The 25,000-nt window shown below is 37.4% G+C and overlaps 2 pseudogenes; both read left to right on the top strand.

Moving 5' to 3' along the window:
• The window catches only part of LOC119590125, a 39,733-nt pseudogene extending 27,085 nt beyond the window's left edge, over positions 1-12,648 (top strand).
• Positions 12,649-20,149: 7,501 nt separating this feature from the next.
• LOC119589773 lies at positions 20,150-21,660 on the top strand (annotated as a pseudogene).
• Positions 21,661-25,000: the final 3,340 nt, after the last annotated feature.

Here is a 25,000-nt window from a genome sequence, read left to right as displayed (position 1 = left end):
GATGCCTCCCCTTCAGACACGAAAAATGGCAAACAATTTCGTCAGCCTGAGTCGAAATAACTTTATAAGTAAGTTACAAGTAAGTTACGCCTTGAGCTGGAGAACTTTCTTCAGGAGAATCAACGTCCTAGTGATCAGAATTAACTGTCCTTCCCGTGTCCACCTGCAGCGCCCCTGCAAGGAAAGGCTGGTGACACGTTTCACTCGGGCTCCCCAACAATGGCTAATGCTGGGTTTTCTGACTCATCATCTTCTCGTGGAAATGTCCTGATGAAAAATAAACTAAGGTAAATGAAGCTCAATGATACATTTCTTCCCATTATGCAAAATAAAACCGATGGAAAGATAAAGAAAAAAAACACACACGGATATTTCCACGCGAGTAAGCCAGTTCCTTTCGGTTACCTGATTTTCCCATATCTGTTTTTTTTTTCTCTCTCTTTCATTCTTTATTTATTTTTTTCTCTTTCTATCTTTATTTATTTTATTTTCCCGATCTTCCCTTCTCTGTTTTTTTTTTTTTTTTCTCTTTCTTTCTTTTCTTTTTATCTCAATGTATTCCCATAAATTTCCCCCATTATGCAGGGGTTTCCCGACAATGTTTCGATTAGAATTCACGCTCGGGGGCAACTGGGGATCGTGTTCGTCCACGATTTCAAAAGATATTACACACTTTTTTTTCTTTGTGTAGGATTCGTTTTGAACAAATTTTATGAAAAAAAACAAGGAAGAAAAAAAGAAGAAAGAAGAAAAGAAAAACCCCACAAATTTTCGGATCCTCTTCGTGTTTTGTTTCCTCGGGGCATGAAGACCCGTAAAAAAACAAGAGGATTGGGGGTTTTTCCGTGTTTTTTTCCTTGTTTTTCCCTTTCCTCTTTTTATCTAAAATTCTTGTATTTGCTTCGGGTACCACTCCCCCAAAAGTATGTAATTTTTCCTCTCCTTGAAACGCTCGATGGTTTAGAAGGTATGCTGTGCAAAAGGGGAAGGGCAGACGGACATAGACGATATAGGCAACACATGACCAGCAGAACAGAGAGATGACAAAAAGATCCTACGATGCACACACACACCCACACACACAAAACCTCAAACACAACACACACACACCACACAAAAACCACACACAACACACAAACACACACAACACACACAAAAAAACACACATAATACACACCCACACACAACACCCACACATAACCGTAGCCAGAAAAAAGACAACGACACGTGCCCACTTTCGACAGGGAAAAAGGGGGAATAAAATGATCAATGTAAATCTTATTAAAGGGAATTAGGGAAAGATTGTGTCACTAGAGGATGGTTTCCTTATACTGGAATATGATACGGGGCAAAAAATTGTTTGATGGCCTCAGTGCAGCAAAATTGCTTTAAAAAGGGACACATTGTTTCAAAAAACGGGCCCTTTGTTTCCAAATAGACCTTTGCTTTGAAAACGGACGCCTGTTTTAAAAAGGGACACTTCCTCAAAAAACAGACACACTCTTCGAAAAAAACATGCATTTTGCTTTAAAATAAAACAGACGCTTTGCTTTCAAATAACAGACACATTTTTAAAAAAACAGATACATTGTCTGATCGGGCCCGTCGGGGTGGGTCCGGGCATATCTTTCAAGACGCCGACAAACAGTGGCTTTTGAACACTTGATAGCTTTTCCTTAAACTCTAAAGTTGCAACTTATCCTCAAAAAATTTTTACTCGGAAAAAAAAACACAAGACTCTGCCCCTTTTTAGGAAACCACACACAACACACACAACACACACACACACCACACACCACACACACACACATATATATTATAATATTATTATATATATATATATATATTATATAATATATATATGGGGCCGCGGTAGCCAAAGGGTTTTAGAGCGTCGACTCAAGACTGTCACGAGGAATCTGAGTTTCGGGGTTCGATCCCGGCCGGCGCGCGTTTTCCCTTTGGGGAAAGGAACTTCACCTCGTTTGCCTGCCTACCACTGGGTGGCCAAGCCAGCTAAAGTCGTGCGGGTAAAAGAGATGGTACTCGAAAAAACCCCGGGCGGAAGGCAATGGCAAACCCCCGCTCAAAATTGCTAAAAAAAAAAAAATCATGGAAGCCCATGATCGTCAAGACCGTGGCCGAATGGTTAGAAGGTGGGACTCAAGACTTCACGACGGAAATCTAATTCGAGGGTTTCGAGTCACCGCCGCCGCGTTTTTCCCTTGGGCAAGGAACTTACCTTGATTGCCTACCTAGCCACTGGGTGGCCAACCAGCCCAAGTAAAAGTGCTGGTCCCCCCGGATAAATAGAGAAAATGATTCCCTAAAAAGGTACCCCCGGGCACTCTCCGGGAAAGGAACTGGGGCCCCCTACCACTACTCACCCCCAAGACATAAAAAAACATAAAAACTAAAATTTAAGATCATGCTTGCCACGGCGGTCAGACATGAACTACCTTTAAAAAGAAAAAAAAATATTATATTTTAATATATATATATATATATATATATATATATATATATATATACATATCATTTAACGGTAGTTTCATGTCTGAGCCGCCGTGGTCCAGCATGAACTCAATTGAGTTTTCACGTTGTGATGCTTTTTGGGTGATACGGGGTAGGTCCCATTTCCTTTTCCCACGGAGAGTGCGGTTTACATTTTAGGAAATCATTCTCTCTTTTTATCCGGGGTTGGGACCCCTGACTTGGCTGGCTTGGCCACCCAGTGGCTAGGGAGGCAGGCGGGTGAAGTTCCTTGCCCCAAAGGGGGAAAAACGCGGCGGGCGGTGACTCGAACCCTCGAACTCAATTACCCTCTGACAGTCTTGATCCCACGCTTAACCATTCGGCCACCGCGGCCTTTACGATCATGGCTTTGATTTTCTTGGCAATTTAGAGCGGGGGTTTTCCCTTGCCCTTCCCCGGTTTTTTTTTTTTTTTTTTTTTTTTTTTTTTTTTCCGAGTCACCATCTCTATTTCCCCCCCTGCTTGGGGTTTTGGTCCCCCGGGGTAGGCAGGGAAAACGAGGGGAAATTCCTTGCCTAAGGAAACAACCGGCGGCGGTGACTCGAACCCTCGACTCAGATTGCCGTCGTGACAGTCTTGGTCCCCACGCCTAACCTTCGGGCCCCGCGGCCCCCTAAATATAAAATATATAAAAATATATAATATATATTATTATATATATATATAATATATATATTATTATAAATAATATACATTTATATTATAAATATAATTATAATATTTAATATATATATATATTTTCATATTAAAACATATATTTTATATATCTATCTATCTATATTATATATATATATATATATAAAATAATATAAAAATTATTATAGTATGTATATATATCAAATTAAAAATAAAAAATTTATATATATATATAAAAAAAAATAAAAGGGGTGTTAAAAATATATTTTATATATATATATATATAATAATTTTAAAAAATTTTTAAAATTTTTATATATAATATAATTTTATATATATATATTATATATATAAATATAATTTTATTATTATATTATATTACAAAACATTATATTTAATATTAATATAATATATATATATATATTAATTTAAAAAATAATATATAAATAATATATTTATGTATATAATTTATATTTGTATATATACATATATAAATATATATAATATATTTTATATATATATTATAAATAATATATATATATATTATATATATATAATTTATTATATTTTATTTTAATATATATAGTTTTTTTTTTTTTGGGTTTTTTTTTTTATAATATTTAAATTTAAAATTTTTTATAATATTATATTTTAATTATATATTTTTTTAATTATATATTATTTGTGTGTGTGTGTGTTTGGGTGGGTGTTTTGGTTTGGGGTTGTGTGTGTGTGTGGTGTGTGTGTGTTGTGTATGCTTTTATATATTTATATATTTTAATTTTATAATAATTTTATAATATATTATATATATATTTTGTTGTGTGGTGTGTGGGTGTGTGGTGTGTGGTGTTGTGTGTGTGTGTGTGTGTGGGTGTTGCTTTTTGTTTTTTTTTTTTTTTTTTTTTTTTTTGTGTTTTGTGTGTGGGTTTTTGGGTGGTGGGGGTGGGGGGTTGGGTTTTTTTGGGGTTTGTTTTCTTTTTTTTTTTTTTTGTTTTTTTGGGGGTTTTTTGCGGGGGCTTTTGGGGGCCAAAAAAAAACAAAAAAAAAACACAAAAAAAAAAAAAAAAACCCCCCCCCCCCCCCCCCCCACACACACACACACACACACAATAATATATTTGGGGGTGTGGGTTTGGGGTCTGTGTTGTGTGTGTGTGGTGTGTGTGTTTGTGTGTGTGTGTGTGTTGGGGTTGTGTGTGTGGGTGTGGTGTGGTGTGTGGATGTGGGCGCGCGCGAAATATGTAGGTATAAAATAATTATTTTAAATTAAAAAATATATATATTATTAATATCATATAAAAATTTTAAAAAATATTTTATAAAATAAATATTAAATATATATATTTATATATATTGCTATATAAAAAAATATTAAAAATTTTTATATATTTATATATAATATATATTATAAATATATATATATATATATTATATTTATATATATGTATGTATTATATATATAGTGTGTGAGGTGTGTGGGTGTGGTGTGGTGTTGTGTGTGTGTTTTTGTGTGTGTTGTGTGTGTGGTGTGGTGTTGTATGCCTATATATATATTATTTATATTTAATATATTATTTATATATATATATAAAATATCTGTGTGTGTGTGTGTGTGTGTGTGTGTGTGTGGTGTGTGTGTGTGTGGTTGTGTGGGTGCGTGGTGTTGTTGGGGTGTGTGTTGTGTGTGTGGTGTGTGTGTGTGGTGTTGTGGTGGTGTTCGTGTGTGTGTGTATCAAAATGTGTTATTATGTATTTTTAAAATATATATATTTATATTTTTATATACACATACTATATATGCGCGCGCGCGCGCACGCACACAACACACACAACACCCACACACACACACACACACACCCAAAACCCACACACCACACACACACACACACACAACCCACACACACACACACACCAAATATATATATATATATATTTAATATATATTATATTATATATAATTTTATTAAAATACATATATACATATATTGCATACCCCACACACAACACACACACCCCCACACACACCCCACACACCACCAAAAACCAAAAACCCCCACACACAATTTTTATTTATATATTAATATATATATATTATATATAATATATATTTTTATATATTATATAAAAATTTTTTGGTGTGGGTGTGTGGTGTGGTGTGTGTTGGGGTGGGTTTTTGTTGGTGTTGGTGTGTGGGAGCAAGTATGTATATATGTATATATATATATATATATATAATTTATTAAAATAATTTTATTTAATAATTTTAATGTGTGTGTGGTGTGTGTGTGTGTGTGTGTTGGTGTTGGTTGTGTTGTGGCGTGTGTGTTTTGGTGGGGGTGTGTGTTGTGTGTGTGTGTGTGTGTGTGGGCGTGCCGCGCGGCGCTATTATGTATGTGTATCAATATAAATATTATATGAAAAATACATTATTCACATATTGTGCAAAACCACACCCCACCACACACCCACACACCCCACACACACACCCACACCACACACCACACACACACACACCGCACACACACACAACCACACACACAACACCACACACACACACACAAAACACACACAACACATATATATATAATATTATAATATTTTATATTTTTAATAAACATATATAATCTTATGCATACCCCCACCACAAAAACACACCACACACACACAACACAACACACACACCACAACCCCACACACACACCACACACACACACAGATATTAAATATTAAAATATATTATATATATATAATATTAAAATATTAATATATATATTCATACCACCACACACACACCACACACACACACACCAACACACACACACACCCAACAACAAAACACACCACCACACCAATTTTATAAAATATACAAATATTATAAAAATATTTTATATAATATAATAATAATATAAATTTTTAAAATATATTTTAAAATTGCTATATGTATATATATATAAAATATATTATATATAATATTTAAAATATATTTATATTTTTATATATATTATCATATATATAATATATATATATATAATATATGCATATATATATATATATATATATTAAAATATATATATTATTATATTACACATACATATATTGCGCGCGCGCGCCACATACACCAAAAACAACACACACACCAAACCACACACACCACACCACACACACACAACACACACACAAACACACACACCACACCAAAAGACACACACCACACACACCCTTAATATATGTGTGGGTGGTGTGTGTGTTGTGTGTGTGGTGTGTGTTGTGGTTGGTGTGTGTGGTGGCGCGCGCGCATAAATTTATTTTTATACAAAATTAAAAATATATATTAAAAAAACATTAATACACATATTGGTACACAACACACGCACACACACCACACACACCAACACAACCACACACACACACACACCCCCCACACACACACACCACACACGCAACACACCACACCACACACCACCACACCACACAAACACACCACACACACACACCACCCAAAACACACACACACATATTATATATATATATTATATTATATAAATATATAATATAATATATACAACTTATGCATACACACACACACACACACACACACACACACACACACCCACACAAAAAACAAACACACACCTTTAATTTTAAATAAATTATATATATATATATATATATATAAATTATATATATATATATATTTAAAATATATATATATATATATATATATATATATATATAATGCATATTATATATATTATATATATATATATATATATATATATATACATAAAAATTATATATATATTATATTAATAATATAAATATTAATAAAATATATTATATATATATATTTATTGTGTAATTATTAATATATTATAAAATTTATAAAACCCCCACCCACATATATATATATATAAAATTTATAATATATATTATTTTAATATTATATATATATTTATATGCATATATATACAAAAATTATAATATATATATATTATATATTATATATATTATTTAATATATATATAGATAGATGATAAAAAGATATATAGTAATATATGCATATATAATAATATTATATTTATAATAAATATATATATATATATAATGATAATATATATAAAATTATATAATAAATATATTATAATATATATATTATAATATATAATATATTTTATATATAATGGGCCGCGGTGGCCGAAGGGTTAGAGCGTCGGCTAAAGACTGTCACGACGGCAATCTGGTTCGGGGTTCGAGTCCCCGCCGCCGCGTTTTCCCTTAGCAAGGAATTCACCTCGATTCCCTGCCTAGCCAGGGGGGACCAATCAGCCCAGTCAGTGGGGGGGGGTAAATGAGATGTGACTGGGAAAAAAAAAAAAAAAAAAAAAAAAAAAAACACCGGGCGGAAGGAAATGGAAAAACCCCGCCAAAATCCCAAAGAAAATCTGGAAGCCCATGACGTAAACCCCCGCGGGGGCCCGAATGGTTGAGCGTCGGAAAAACTGTCACGACGGTAATCTGAGTTCGGGGTTCGAGTCACCGACCGCCGCGTTTTTTTCCCTTGGGAAAGGAACTTCATCGACTGCCTACCTAGCCCTGGGGGGCCAAGCCAGCCAAGTCAGTGCGGGGCCCCAAAGCCGGATAAAATAGAAGAATGTTTTCCCAAAAAATGTAACACCGGCACCTCCGGGGAAAAGGGAACTGGGGACCCTCCCACGTACCACCCCAAAGAGCATCACAACGTGAAAACTGAAATTGAGTACATGCTGTACCACGGCGGCTCAACATAAACCTACCGTTTAAATGATGAATATATATATTTATATATATAAAATTTATATAATATTAAAATTAAAAATATATTTTTTTTTTTTCTTTTAACGGTGGGTTCAGTCTGAGCCGCCGTGGTCCAGCATGATACTTAAATTGTATTTTTCATTTGTGATGCTTTTGGAGTGAGTACGTGGGAGGGTCCCCCGTTCCTTTCCCCGGGGGAATGCCGGTGGTCCTTTTTTGGTAATCATTTCTCTATTTTTTCCGGTTGGACCAGCACTTTTACTTTGGGGTGGCTTGGCCCCCCAGTGGCAGGTAGGCAATCAAGGGGAAATTTCCTTGCCCCAAGGGAACAAAAGCGGCGGTCGGTGACTCAACCCTCGAATTCAAATTTCCGTCTGACAGTCTTGAGTCCGACGCTTCTAACCATTTGGCCACCGCGTCTTTACGATCATGGGTTCCCTGATTTTTTTTTTTTTTTGCAAATTTAGAGCGGGGGTTTTGCCCTTGCCTTCCGCCCGGTGTTTTTTTCGATCACCATCTCTATTTACCCCCGGGACGATTGACTGGCTTTTGGGCCCCCCAGTGGCTAGGGAGGCAATCGAGGGGAAGTTTCCTTTCCCAAGGGGGAAAAAGCGCGCCGGCCGGTGCTCGAAACCCCCGAACTCAGATTGCCCTCGTGACGTCCCCTTTAGTCCCACGCTCTACCCTTTTGGGACCGCGGCCCCAAATTTTATATATATTATATATATATATATATAATATATATATATATAATTGTGTGTGTGGGGGGTGTTGTGTGTGGGGTTTTGGTGTGTTTTTGGGGTTTTGTGTTGTGTTTCCCTGAAAAAAAAGGCAGAGTTTGTTTTTTTTTCGAGTAAAATTTTTTAGGTAAGTTGCAACTTGAGAGCTTAAAAAACTATCAAATGCTTAAAAAGCCACTGTTTCGTCGGCCTTGATTCTGATACCCACCCCCCCCACGACGGGGGCCCCCTCAGAGAAAGTATCGTTTTGTTTTTTAAAATAATGTGTTGTTTTATTTGAAAACAAGCGTCGTTGATTTGAAAGAAAATGCTGTTTTTTTCGAGCAGTGGTCTGTTTTCGAGGTAAAGTTCCATTTTCAGAGTGCGTCCGTTTTCAAAGCAATGGTCTAGTTTTTGGAGCAAAGGGGCCGTTTTTTTGAACAAGTGTCCGTTTTTAAAGCAATGGGCTGCACGCAGGCCCTCAATATATTCTTGCCCAGTACTATTCCGTATAAGGGAAAAATCATCCATCTAGTGACACAATCATTTTAAAATTTCCTTATAATAAAGATTTACATATGATACATAGTTTATTCCCCCCTTTTCCTGTCGAATGTGACACGTGTCTGTTGCGTGTTTTTGGCTACGGTTATTGTGTGTGTGTTTTTGTGTGGGTGGTTTATTGTGTTTTGTGTGTGTTTGTGGTGTGTGTGTGTGTGTGTGTGTGTGTGTTTGGTGTGTGTGGTGTGTCTTGAGTTTTTGTGTGTGTGTGTGTGTGTGTGCATGCGTAGGTTCTTTTTGTCTACCCCTGTCTGGCTGACTGGTCATGTGGGCTGCCCATATACGTCTATGTCCCTGTCTGCCTGTCCTCTTAGCACAAGCATACCTTCTAAACCATCGAGCGTTACAAGGGAGAGGAAAAACTTACATACTTGTGTGGAGTCGTGTACCAGAAGCAACATACAAGAATTATAGATAAAACGAGGAAAGGAAGAACAAGGAAAAAAAACACGAGAATATACCCAATCCTCTTGTTCTTCTACGGGGTCTTCATGCCCCGAGGAAACAAAACAGCGAAGAGGCATTCCGCATATTCGTGGGATTTTTCTTCTTCTTCTTCTTCTTCTTCTTCTTCTTCCTTGTTTTGTTCATAATTCGTTCAACACGAATCCTACACAAAAGAAAATAAGTGTGTAATATCTTATGAAATCGTGGACGAACACGATCCTCCAGTCTGCCCTCGAGTCGTGAATATACTAATTCAGAAACATTGTCTGGAAGCCCGTGCATAATGGGAGAAATTTATGCGGAATACATTGAAGATAAAAAGAAAGAAAGAAAGAGAAAAAGAAAAAAAAAACAGAGAAGGGAAGATCAGGAATAAATAAATAAAGATAGAAAGAGAAAAAAATAAATAAAGAATGAAAGAGAGAGAAAAAAAAACAGATATGGGAAAAATCAGGTAACCGAAAGAACTGGCTTACTCGCGTGGAAATATCCGTGTGTGTTTTTTTTCTTTATCTTTCCATCGTTGTTTTACTTGCATAATGGGAAGAAATGTATCATTGAGCTTCATTTACCTTAGTTTATATTTCATCAGGACATTTCCACGAGAAGATGATGAGTCAGAAACCCAGCATTTAGCCATTGTTGGGGAGCCCGAGTGAAACGTGTCACCAGCCTTTCCTTGCAGAAGGCGCTGCAGGTGGACACGGGAAGGCAGTATTCTGATCACTGGGACTGTTCTCCTGAAAAGTTCTCCAGCTCAAGGCGTACTTACTTGTAACTACTTATAAAGTTTCGACTCAGGCTGACGAAATTGTTTCCATTGTCTGTCGAAGGGGAGCATCCGACATGGATTCTTAAAACTTGATCACTCGATCTTTTTTCGCTGTGTCCCGATGCCTGACGGTGGGAACTTTGTTCTAGGTGCTGTCCATATTACTATATATATATAATATATATATATATATATATATATTATTATATATATATTATATATATATATAGTATTATGATGTATATATATATATAATATATATATATATATTATATATATATATATAATTATATATATATATATTATATATATTTTATACTATATATATATATATATATATATATATAAATATATATATATTTTAATTTTTTATACATAAAATAACACACACACCCCACACCACACACACACACACATATATATATATATATAATATATATATATATAATATATATATATATATATATATATATATATTTATATATATATATATACATACACTGATTTTTATCTCGACATGGCACTCAGTTCTGACTCGCTCGGCACCTTAAATACTGACCCCTACCTTTTCCTCTTCAAGATTGATCCCTCCTTTTCGCCGAAATCCGAACCCAAGTCCGGCACCGAGAGCAACGGCGTGACCATGTGTCCCCGCAGCTGATAAACAGGGGCTTCCTCGACGTGCGTCATTCAATCTCCCTTGATCTTATCTCCCTTATCATGATGGTGTCGATTGAGCTGCATGTCCGTCCGTCTGCGGGATTTTCCTTCAATTTCCGGTAATATCTTCTTGCTTTTTTTTTTTATAAACGACGAGGAGGTTTTGACGTCATGCTTCTGCTTTATAAGATGAGCTGAGACGTCGTCCGGAGTCACAATACGTCGAACCTGCGAAGTGAAAGCTGCTGTCAAATCACCGACTGTAATTTTTTGTAAACATTGCAACTATGCATTTCAACAGGTATGTTCATTGGCTGTGATGAGTCGTTAAAAAAGTGGAATTGATAGTTTGCAACAATGTCAACAAAGTTAGATCAATCAGAAAATGAAATGATATAATAAGTAGTAAATAAAGATAAAAGTAAAGAAAGAAAAAATGATTAAATCAGTCGAAAATGAAATGAAATATCAAGTAATAATAATAAAAAAATGTTGAATTAATTCGTTCAAATAATTAGACCCAAGAACGAAATGAATAACAAAACAACCAAAAATGCTAATGATAATAATAATAATAATAATAATAATAGTAATAATAATAATAATAATAATAATAATAATAATAACAAGCAAAACAAAATTGAAAAAGAAGCCACACCAACACGACCACTAACCCGGACCCCCAACCCTACGACAGGCTTGTCGCGTCTCTCGCGCTCCTGACGGTCGCAGGCGTGAGTCGGGGAAGCCCAGTGGTCGTCACAGCCCCTCCCGAAGTGGCCGCCCTGTGCCCCTACACGCCGGGGGAGTACCCTCTGCTGCTGCCCAACCCCGTCGACTGCGGCTCCTTCTACATGTGCAGCTGGTACGGGACGGCCTTCCTTCAGTATTGTCCAGCGGGGCTGCACTTCAACGTCAAGCTACAAGTGTGTGACTATCCGGGTCACGCCGACTGTGTCCAGAGAACTACAGCTGCTCCAGTCAATGTAACTACGGCTGTTCCAGTCAATGTTACTACAGCTGTTCCAGTTAATGTAACTACAGTTGCTCCTGTCAATGTAACTACAGCTGTTCCTGTCAACGTAACTACAGCTGTTCCAGTCAATGTTACTACAGTTGTTCCTGTCAACGTAACTACAGCTGTTCCTGTCAACGTAACTACAGCTGTTCCAGTCAATGTAACTACAGCTGTTCCAGTCAATGTAACTACAGCTGTTCCAGTTAATGTAACTACGGCTGTTCCAGTCAATGTTACTACAGCTGCACCAGTCAATGTAACTACTGCTGTTCCAGTCTCCAAAGTAGCTGCAGCTGCTTAAGTTCCAGTGTAACAGCGGTGTGACCACGCCTGCTCCAAACAGCTGTTTTTTCGCCGCAGATATTCGAATTTCGGATCTAATTACAGCTTATGGAGTCATTCTGGACCCCATTTTCATAATGAAAAATACTTTTTTATTAATAGTTTTTTGTAAATTAATTTATTTGTTGAGATGTTTTAAGAATAAAATGTTTTATTAATCATGTCTTGTTTCTTTAACGAAAGGTATTCAGTTTGCGAAATTCCGTTACACGGAAGTGGTTATAACATAATAAAATATTCTAAAAAATTAAATGATATTATACATGATAAATTATGACATAAAACTACAATAAAAAAACTCCAAAAATTATATTCGATAATTTTGTTGATAAAACATAGCATTAAATCTCTTGAAGTTAATATGATGCTGAACACAGTTGATAATATAGATAGACAAGATCGATATGTATAGATACAGAGACGCCCCCACCCAAGTATACACACAGGCACGGCATAAGGGCACCAAGGGATGAATCTTAGGGTACTTGTGGCGCTGCTGTAGGGTCAAATTTTAAGGCCTCGGGTTTCTGAGAATGCCCCGACGTCTGAATCTATTTTTTGTATGTTTTTTTGTTGTTGTTTTATGATACGCAATCAAACGCTTATATTGGCTCTCTGTATCTCGTTATATGGCATGTTAGATTCGCCGAGAAGGGACCATGTGGTGAATGTTGTACTTGTAAACACACTAGATACTATTGTAAATTATAGATGTACAATGTGCTTATTTTCTTTTATTTTTCCTTTTTTTCTGAATCAAAGGATGTATCTGTGCTATCTTCTGAATTACTGAAATATAGAAAATCATTACAAGATATCACACACACACACACACACACACACACACACACACACACACACACACACACACACACACACACACACACACATGTATATATATATATATATATATATATATATATATATATATATATATATATATTATATATATTGGCGCAGCTTTCAACGAATATATATATATATATATTTTCTCACGTATACCCCTTAGACTCAATCCTTTCCCTTATCTTTAGACTAGAGGTTATTGTATATTATAAAAACGTATTGTATGGATTATCCTCTTTTTATTTGACGCCATTCTCCCCGATATAAGAAAATTCGCTCGTCCGTGAAATTCACTTGATAAAATAAAGTTTCTCCCGACGCTGTCTACCTCAACCGTCTGTCTACATCTACTGTGAAACCTGTAGAAAAAAAAAAACACTCAAATATGATGTCTAACTGATTTGTAAAATTGTTTCTCAATATATCACCACACTTTTAACTTATAAGGTGTGTGTGCCGCTAACACGAATGTAGAATATAAGCTGCAGTAATTTTGGGTACAGCGTAAGTGTTCATTAAAGCAAAACTGATATTTTCATTCATCGTCAGGCTGCTCGTAGCGTTGCCTTTGCTCACCATCGCAGGTATGAGCCACAGCTGCCCTCTGGCTCCTCCCGAAATGGCCGCTTATGGCCCTTACACACCGAGGAAGTAGCCTCTACTGCTGCCCAACCACGTCGACTGCGGTTCCTTCTACATGTGCAGCTGGTACGGGACGGCCTTCTTGCAGCGCTTTTGCCTCCAAGTAAGTACAGCTTCCCGAGTCATCAGTTCAACCAAGTTATCTCGCCTCGGGTGTAACTACAGCTGTTCCAAGCGATGGTCTAAATAAATGGTATTCCAAGCGCTGATCTAAATACATAGTTTTATCTTCCGGGAAGTTGTTTAAGTCAAATATTTCCTTTACTGAATTGTTTTAAACACAGGGTAAATAAAAACCCCCAAGATCGCGTAAATTTCAATAAAAAAAGTTACGTAAAAAACGAAAAGTCTATAAAAAAATCAATTGGAAAAAATTGCGAAAAATTTACACATAGAAGCTGATAATGAATAGTCGATAAGCTGAAGAAATTTCCTTGTAATAAAAACCTCTATCCAAAAAATTTCATGGGAAACAGGGCAATAAAATAAACCAATAATGGAAGAGACAATTAAAATTAAAAGAAGCCAAAGAAATATCTACACATAATAAATTTTAAAATTACCGTTGCTTTTTCCCTTTTATATTTAAAATAAATTTGTTTCATGAAGTCTCTGCGCAAAAAATGAAAATCTACCCTTTGCTTTATAACACCAGGGTAGCCAAGGAATATGAACGTAAAAAAAAAAAAACTAAAATAATTTTATGAACCGTATTATGTTAACAAATTAAAAAGGGGTATAAGGAAGGTTTATTTCACAGTACAAGGATGTATTTGACCGGTTTCGATACAGCTCCGTCAGAAAATACATGTATTTTGACAAAGCTATAATCAGTCAAATATATCTCTTGTTTTGGGAAAATTTCTTCATTCCATTCATTCCGTTCTAAAATAGGATTTTTAATTAATTCGACAAATGTATGTTTTTTTCTTTTGGTCGTTTTTATTATTATTATTTTTTTTGTTTCTTCTCTCTTTCTCTCTCTATCCTCACTCCTCCACTTTCTCTCCTCTCTCTCTCTCTCTCTGCTCTTCAATCCCTATCATCACTTTTTTGTCTCTTTTTCGTTTCCCCTAAAACCATTTTTTTTCCTTGTTCTTCCGTTGTTTTTTGCATTTTGTTCAGCCCTCCCCCAGGGAGACCCTTTCTTCAACACATGAAAATGGGGTTTATTCTGAGTTCCTTGAGTCTTGGTCTGACATCATTCTTATTTATAAGGCGAAACCCCCGCCCCACACAACCCCTTGAAAGAGGCAATCAGAACACCAAACGTCTCATTCGTCTGTTAGTTTGGAAATCTTCGTCATAAATTTTTCAAAGGTGTGTGATAGCTTTATTAGCCACACAATTTATTCCAAAACGTGTGACGGGATGTACTGATACTAAAATACACCATAACCCTTACAACCAAAATATAAAATTTAATTTAAGTCGGAAATTAAACAATTTTTTCTTCATCTCCGTCGCGTGACTGCGCTCTTCGCTGCTGGTCGGGGCAGGGTGAGTCACGGCCTCCCGCCCCCCGTCACGACCCCTCCTCCGTGGCCGCCAGTGCCCCTACCGCCGGGGCCGAACTCCTTTTACGAGTGTTGTTCGGTTTTCAACGAATTTCACTGATATTCCGAAGTTTTAGTAAGGCTCGGGAAAAATAGTTTTCGTCAATTTTTTCCTTTTAGGAATTTGCGTTTTATAACTGCAGGATTGCGAAATAAAAAGTAGGGTTTTGCATGTTGCGGATTAATCCTTTCTCCATCGGGGGATTGGCTGTTGCCCCCCCACCTATCACATGCCCAGTTTTTTAATTTATCATTTATTTTTTCCCTTTTTTTTGTCACCCTGTTCTAATGGGTGCCCTTTTAATTTTCTGTCCCCCATTGGATTCAGTCAAATTATTATACTACTAATCCAATGTCAGTAACATACCACACGCTGGGTGCGATATTGATGCATATTCAACAATTTATAAAGTATATCCATTCAACTTTCTATATCTATCTGTATGCCTATGGAATGTCTATTGTCCCAATTCATTTGTGTCCAAACTTTTTGTTTCCCTCTTCCCTTTGTTTTTTTTTACAATTCGCTCCCATGAATCCCCCCTTTATCTCCAACTGTGTTTATCAGTGCCCCCGGGGGAAACCGGTTCGGTGGAGGAACCCTTGGGATTTTTTTTTGATTTCCTTTGGACGGCGATAAAAGATTAAAAAAGGTTAAGGAATTATTCTGATTCGTCGATGGCTATGTTCTGACGTCATTCTTTCAACTTAAAAGGGGCAAAATTTCCCGTCCAACAAGTCACTCGAAAAGGGTATCACGAACACCAAAACGTCTCATTCGTCTTTTTATTTTTTTGGAAAAATCTTCGTCATAAAGTTTCACGGGGTGTGGTACAGGGCTTATTGTGTTTAAATTTTTATTCCAGAAAATAATTACAGATCGTACTAAATACTTTAAAGGGACCAAGAATATAAATTAAAGTTCAGTAGGCAAATTAACCAAATTCGTCATCATTTTGTCGGTGGTCCTTCTCTGTCGCTGCTGGTCGTTGAAAAACTAGTCACGGCCTCCCACCCGCCGTCCGGCCCCTCCCAGGTGGCCGCCAGTGCCCCTACCCCCCGACCCGGTTTCCCTCTGCTCTGCCAACCCCGTCGACTGCGGCTCCTTTACATGTCGCTGGGAGGGACAGCCTTTTTTCGCACTGTCCCCCCTGTGCGCATTTCATGCCAAATCAGGTGGTGACTCTCCTGAAACGCCAACGTGTCCCGAGAACCCCAGCTGCTCCCGCCTCCAACACCACTACTGCTGCTCCAACCCCGAATGGGACATCAGCTTTTTCCTGTTTCAACGTAACTACGCTGCCCAACTTCAAAAAATTTCTACAGCTGTTCCAATCAACAATGGCTATATTTTTTTACTTCCCAGCGTGCCTTTTTTCCAAAAAACCCCTGTAACCGGCGGAGCACTACGTTATGCAGTCCTATCAAGAGGTTCCTAAAGTGCCCTCACTTCTTTCAATAAAACCTTTAATCAACTTTGCCTTTTCCCGCATTTTTCTGATTCTTATGCTTAGCTTTCAAGCTGCGGAAAAAAAATCATTAAATAAACTTGACAACTTCAAATTAGACCCTTAAAGCAAAAAATTTAAAAGGGTTTGATAGTCTTTAGAACACAAAAAATGTGACAAGACAGCTACTTAAACGAAAGGCGAAAAAAAAAAGAATGAGTTACAAAATAAAAATGAAAACGAATTGAATACATCTGTAAAAGACGGGCATGTGACTAAATGGTTGGGTACAAAACTCAACCCCGATGGAGAATGAAAAACCAACTGTGACTAAGATCATTTTTTTTATGACCACAACCCATGACATTTAAATCAAATTCCCAAATGGGAAAAAATTTAACAGTCTCTCATCGACACAAATTTTAACTACAAATTTAAGAGAACGTCATTGAACATTGAAAACCCAAAAGAAAATTCTAAAACAACTTTATATTTTCGTTTCTTTACAACCCGTCCCACCGATATATTTTTACACTACTAAAAACCCTTTTTTTAGAAAAAAAAGTGCAGGCTTCAGTCTCTGATCCCGTGCTACATTCGCCTTTTAAGAGCTTCTGGGGGGGGGCCGGTTTTGTTTGCTTTTTTTTATTGGTTGTCAATTGGCATTCACAGCTTTAAATTTTTATAATCATTTTTTATTTTTTCTTTCATTATATGACGATATTGCATCTGATTACCTATTTTTATTGAAATTTTTTGCTCAGTACTCGCTGAAAACCAGTTGTGATTTTTTTTTGAGTTTTAATAGTCTTTTGAAGTTTATAAGATTTTTCTTTCTCCATAAATTTTTGGAGTTTTAAACAAGGAGAATGAGGTCTAAAGCGTGTCCAAAAATAAAGTTTTTTTAAAAAGTTTATTTCAAAATAATACCAATATTGAGAAACTCTTAATAGCAATTATTTTCGTCCCCCTTTAATAACTCGGATGTAGACACCCGGAATAAAGGAGCCCAGAACAATTAATCAGCTACGGTCACACTGGGGTTTTGGGAAAAGCTGCGGTCCCAAAGGAGAGCTTGTCGCATTGGGAATAGGAACATGTGGGTTCATTGCTGATTGGGGCGTTGCAGTTTATTGGGGTTGGGACAAACTGTATTAGTTGGGGGCAGCAACTGTTGGTCACATTGGGGAACTGGGGCAGCATGGGGACAGGAGGAGTGGGTTCTCTGGACACAGTTTTGGCGTGAGCAGGAGAGTCACACACCTGCAGTTTTGCACGAAATGCAGACAGGAGGACAGTGCTGTAACGGGCCCTCCCATACCACGCCATTAAAAGGAAACCCCAGTCGACGGGGTTGGGGAGCACAAGGCCGGCCCCCGGGGTGGGGGGCACGACGGCCCTGAGGGGGGCCGTACGGCGGGTGGGGGGCCGGACTCACCCTCGACGACCACAGCGACAGAGCCACCAAAAATGCGGGGCAGAAAAGTTTTGTCTTCTACCTTACAGATCAATGCCAAAATAATTTTGGTGATGCAATTTACATATTTAATTTTCTAAACGAAACATGCAGTTTAAATCAAAACCGCTTAAACCTGATGAACGCCATATCTGAAAAATTTTCACAGATAACAAAAGAGACCTGAGACCTAGGTTGGAGAAACCCTTTTTGTGTTGCAAAAGTTTCCCCCGAAAGCAATGCTCGGACGAGCGTCTACCCTTTTTAAAAAGAGGATGAGTCAAAAAAAACGTCAAAAAAACATCAAGTAATTTTCCCCCTAGTACGTTTCGATGACGTCTCGTGAGATAAAATTCCTTAATCCCCTTTGCCGGAACCCATTCTGGAAAAGCTGATAAGCACAGGGGAACACAACGAAAGGAGGGAATTTAATGTGGATGGCCTCAGATTTTGGCTTAAAGGACACTTTTTTTAGCTAACGACAGTGTGTTGTAGATGATGTTGGTTCAGTGCTACGAGGAATGTTAATGGCGTTGATGGGTTGAGTGCAAATACTGATATTTTAAAAACTGGTATTAACGAGAATAATAACCAATAGTAAGTTCTATAATAACGCTATTGACAAAATAAAATAAGCAATGTCTATCCAAACAAACACATAAACAAGCGTCATAAGAAATAAAATATATGACTTTATAATATAGCTTATTTGTGGGGTTATATGGGCAAGATACAAATCTCATCACCCAATGCGGAATCCTGAACACTCGTTCCATCTTAAGTATTAATGTACATTTCATTTTATCTTCTAACTCATCACTCATGGAGTTAATAGTTCTATCTACAGAAAGTATATCTGTTGTAGGATGAACATAATAATTCAAAGAAGCCAAAGAGATATATCTACACATTATTAATCTGAAATTTACGATTGCTTTTCCCGTTTATAATTCATAATCAATTTGCTTTATAAAGTCTCTGCGCAATAATGAAAATCTACCCCTTTGCTTTATAACACCAGGGATAGCCAAGGGAAATATGAACGTAAATAAAAAAGAAAAAACTAAAATAATTATGTATGAACCGTATTCATGTTAACAAATGTAGAAAAGGTATGAATGAGAAGGAATATTCTTCACAGTACAAGAGATGTATTTGACCGGTTTTCGATACAGCTCCGTCAGAAATACATGTATTTCTGACGAAGCTATAATCAGTCAAATATATCTCTTGTATTGTGAAGATCTTCATTCGCATTCATGCCTGTTCTATAAATAGGTATTTTTAATTATTCGACTAATGTATGTATTTTTCTTTCTCGGTCGTTTTATTATTATTATTATTATTATTTCATTCTCTCTTTCTCTCTCTATCTCTCACTCTCTCTCACTTTCTCTCTCTCTCTCTCTCTCTCTGCTCTTCTAATCACCTATCAGTCACCTTCTTTGTCTCTTTTTCTGTTTCTCCTACAACCATGTCTTTTCCTTGTTCTTCCGTTGTTTGTTTGCAGTTTGTTCAGCCCCAGTCTTCCCAGGGAGAACCCTTCTTCAACACATGAAAACTGGGGATTATTCTGAGTTCCTTGATGTCTGTGGTCTGACATCATTCTTCCATCTTATAAGGCGAAACTCTCGTCCACACAAATCCCTTGAAAAGAGGCTATCACAGAACACCAAACGTCTCATTCATCTGTTAGTTTTGGAAAATCTTCGTCATGAAGTTTCACAGGTGTGTAGATAGCTTTATTGTGCCACACACTTTACTCCAGAAACGTAGATATACAGGATGTACTGCATACTCAAATACACCATGAATCATTACAACCATGAATATACAATTAAGTGTTCAGTCAGGCAAATTAAACAATTCTTCATCTCCGTCAGCGTGACTGCGTTTCTGTCGCTGCTGGTCGTGGCAAGAGTGAGTCACGGCCTCCCAACCCTCGTCACGACCCCTCCTCCTGTGGCTGCTCAGTGACCCGACACGCCGGGGCCGAACCTCCTTTTACTAGTGTTGGTTCGGGTTTTCAACGAATATTCACTGATATTTCGTAAGCTTTAGATACGCTCAATATTTCCTTTAGGAACTTGCATTTATAACCCCATGGATTGGGAGACATAACAAGTAATGGTCTGCATCTTACAGTTCATTATTCCATTCTCCATCGTAGGTTCTGAGCTACACATATACACACATACGTGTGTATATTGATGCATATATACAGACACATGTATAAGCATATCCATTCAACTTTCTATATCTATCTGTATGTCTATGGAATTGACTATTGTCAAAGTCTATTTGTGTCGCAGACGATTTTGTTTCCTGCTCTTTCATTTGTTTTGTTTACAATTCGCTCCCATGAATCCTCCTTATCTCCACAACTGTGCTTATCAGCTCTCCCGGGGAGAACCCGGTCGGTGGAGGAATGCCTTGGATTTTTCTTGATTTCCTTTGACGGCGATACAAGATTAGAAAACGGATTAAAGGAATTATTCTGAGTTCGTCGATGGCTATGTTCTGACGTCATTCTTCCAACTTATAAGGCGAAAACTCTCGTCCAGACAAGTCACTCGAAAAGAGGATATCACAGAACACAAACGTCTCATTCGTCTGTTAGTTTAGGAAAATCTTCGTCATGAAGTTTCACAGGTGTGTACATGGCTTATTGTGCTATACAGTTTGTTCCAGAAAAAAAATTACAGATCGTACTACAATACAAATACCCTGATCATTAAGACCAAGATATACAATTAAGTGTTTATCCAGGCAAATTAACCAGTTCGTCATCATTTTTCAGCGTGGCCCTATCTCTGTCGCTGCTGGTCGTTGCAAAACTGAGTCACGGCCTCCCAGCCGCAGTCACGGCCCCTCCTCAGTGGCCGCTCAGTGCCCCTACACCCCGGGGCGGTCCCTCTGCTGCTGCCCAACCCGTCGACTGCGGCTCCTTCTACATGTTGCAGCTGGTATGGGACGGCCTGTTGCAGCACTGTCCTCCTGTGCTGCACTTCAACGCCAAACTGCAGGTGTGTGACTCTCCTGCAAACGCCAAACTGTGTCCAGAGAACCACAGCTGCTCCTGCCTCCATCACCACTACTGCTGCTCCAATCTCCAATGTGACATCAGCTCTTCCTGTCTCCAATGTAACTACAGCAGCCCCAACTTCAATAACTACAGCTGTTCCAATCAACAATGCGACCACAGTCGTTACGTCTCCAGCGTGACTACATCTTTTCCAAACTCCACTGTAACCGTGGTCCATGTATCCAGTGTTCAGGTAACCACGCCTTACCGACTTCAGACTACGATTACAGTCACTATCAAGATGGTTCCTAATGTGTCATGCATTTACTTTGCAATAAACCTTTTGAATACAAGCTTTGCCTTTTCCATGTATTCATTTCGTGATATTATGCTTAGTTAACATAGCTGCGGAAAATACATTATATGAAATAAACTTTAAAAGCAAAAATAAATAATTATGATAGACCTTGAGACACACAAATATTGATGACAAGAGCAGCCACTTAAAACAGAAGGCAAAGAAAAAGGAAAAATATGAGTTATAAAAAAAGAATGAAATCGAATTGAATATAATATCTGTAAAGGACGGGCATGTGATTAGGTGGTTGGGTACAAAGCTCAACACCCATCTGGAGAATGAAATAGCCACTGTAACATACAGACCATTTTTTTTATGACTCATAATCCATGACATTATAAATCCTAAATGGGAAAACATTGATTCAGATCTCTCTATCGACACAAATTTATAATTTAAACGAATTTAAGGAACGTCATTGAACATTGAACCAACACTAGTAAAAAATGTTCGTAAATACAACTTTTACATTTTCTGTCCTTTACAAGCCTCGTCCCACTCTGCACATATTTTCACCCCAAAATAAAATCCTTTTTCCAGAAAATGAAGTGCAGCATTTCATGCTCCGAGTCCTGTGCTGCACTCGCCTTCAAAGACCTCCTGGGGACCGGTTGTCTTCAGATCTCCTTTCGCCAATAAATTGTTGACTAATTTTGTTCTGTATCATTACTTCTTTAATTTATCTCTATATTTGGGTTTTTCATACGTCATTTGGTATCAACAGCTTTAATCCCTGTTTAATTATTCTTTATTTTGTTCTTCATTAATTACACGTCTTGCATTTATTACTATTTCTTAGTTTGTTAATTTTTGTCGTGTGTCTCGCTGAGACCAGTTGTGATTTATTTTTCAGTTCAATATTCTTGTGAAGTTTTTAAAATTTTTTTCTCTTCATATAATTCTGGAGTTTGTAAACAAGGGGAATGAGACAGAAATGACAGTGTCCAAAGATTAAGATTGTGTTTAAAAAGTTTATTTCAAAAAATACACAATACTGAGGAAACGCTTCATAGCAATTATTAAACGTCCTCTTGAATAACTCTGGATGTAGAGCACCTTTAGATATAGGAGACTAGAAAAACTGGATTGTAGCTACGGTTACACTGGAGTTTTGGGAAAAGCTGCGGTCACAAAGGAGAAGCTGTGGTCGCATTGGCAAAGGAACTGTTGGGGTTACTTTGCTGTTGGAGCGTTCTTTATTTGGGGGTTTTGAAAAACCCTTAGTTACGTTGGAGACAGCAACAGTTGTGCAATTGGAGACTGGGCAGCAGGGGAGCGGGGGAGCTGTGGTTCTTGGACACATTTGGGCGTGAGGGGAAGTCACAACCTGCATTTGGCGTTAAGTCAGACAGGGGCAGTGCTGAAAAAGGGGCCGGCCCATCCCAGCTGCAAGTAGAAGGAGCCGCAGTCGACGGGGTTGGGCAGCAGAAGAGGGGGGCCCCCGGCGTGTGGGGCCTGAGGGCCCCCTGGAGGGGCACTGAGGGGCCCCCTAGGGGGGGCCCGTGGGCGGCTGGGGGGCCGTGATCACTCCGCGCGCCAGCGCGACAGAGACGCGCCAAATGACGGAGACAAAAAAAAAGTCGTATTCTGCCTACAGGTACAATCCTAAAAATATGTGTGAACCCTATGACCTATATTAAATTCAAAGCGAAAAAATACGTTAAAAATCAAAACCGCTTACCACCTGATGAACGCCATATCTGAAATTTTTTTCACAGATAAAAAAGTAGACGACTGGAGCCTGACGTTGGAGAACCTTGTTGTGTTGCCAAAATTTTTCCCCGAAGCATTGTCGGACACGCCTTCCCTTTTTAACAATGAGGATGACGTCAAAAACAGAGTCAAGGAAATCGAGTAATTCCCTATAGACTTTCGATGACGTCTCGATAGAAAGATTCCAAATCCTCTTAGCCGGACCATCTCGGGAAAAAGCTGATAACACGGGTGGAAAAACCAAAACGAAAGGAGGAATTTAAAATGTGGACCCGCGGGTTTTTGGCTTAAAGTGTGGGGGTTATTTTCTCTTTCCCTAGTTTGGGGGCCCGTAGGACCAAACGAGCCCTAAGCACCGGGCCTCCTGTTTGGGCACAGAGTAATTGTCATTGGCGTTGTTTTGTGCCTTTTACATTTGTAGCTCTTTCGCAAGAAGACATAAAATATGTGAAACATCTTTTCCCCAAAACATTCCCAAAATATCAAATTAAAAGCGAAAATGAATAAAAACGTAAATTAAAAAATCAAAAGTAAAATTTAAAACTTAAAAAAAACGTTAAAAAAATTAAAAAAAATGAGAAACCTTTTTATATTCACTTCCATCATTCATTGTAATACTTAACGTATTTTATCATTCCCTTTGAAGCCCCTTGGAAAAAAAGAAACAAAAGTCAAAAATCAAAAACCATATTTTAAAAATTAAACACAAAAAAAAGAAAAAAACCCCCAAAAACAAAAAGAAAAAGCACAAAAACCTTAAAAAGGGGGAATCTTCAAAAACCCCAATAAAAAATACCTCTAAGCGCAGACCCCGTAGATTCCATAAAAGTCACTAAATTCAAACAAAGCCCAAAAAATGATAAAATGAGAAAAATGGTGGCTATTGAAAGGCACCGACCCGGGGTTTAAAGAGCCGATGCCTGGCGCAAAACCAGCGGGGTTTACCCCCCCTTATTTAGCAAAAAAGGGCTGCGCCAGGGGATGTTCGCGCATCTAGACTTATTTCTCGTTAAACATCGTCTGCCTTCTCTAAATGTTTCTAAAAAATACAAAATTTTTCGAAAATTGCCCGGGAAATTTTTTAAAATTAAAAAGGTTAATGTTACAATCCATCACCCAAAGCGGAATCCCGAACAAGCTTTCCCCTTAAGTATTAATGTACATTTCTTTTACCTTCTAACTCACACTCTGGAGTTAAAGTTTTTTATCACAGAAAACATATCTGTTTTTAGGATCAATTAATAAATTTAAAGAAGCCAAAAAGATATATTACACATAATGAATCTGAAATTACGATTGCTTTTCCCTTTTTTATTTATAATCTTTGCTTTATAAAGTTCTGCGCAATAATGAAAATCTCCCCTTTGCTTTTTAAAACCAGGGGTACCAAAGGGAAATATGAAAGTAAATACAAAAAAAAAACTAAAATAAAATTATGTATGAAACCCATTTTTCAAAAAAAAAAAAAA

This window comes from Penaeus monodon, chromosome 26 (genome assembly GCF_015228065.2).
Source record: "Penaeus monodon isolate SGIC_2016 chromosome 26, NSTDA_Pmon_1, whole genome shotgun sequence".
NCBI classification, from domain to species: Eukaryota; Metazoa; Arthropoda; class Malacostraca; order Decapoda; family Penaeidae; genus Penaeus; species Penaeus monodon.
This window is presented reverse-complemented; position numbering and strand designations above follow the sequence as displayed.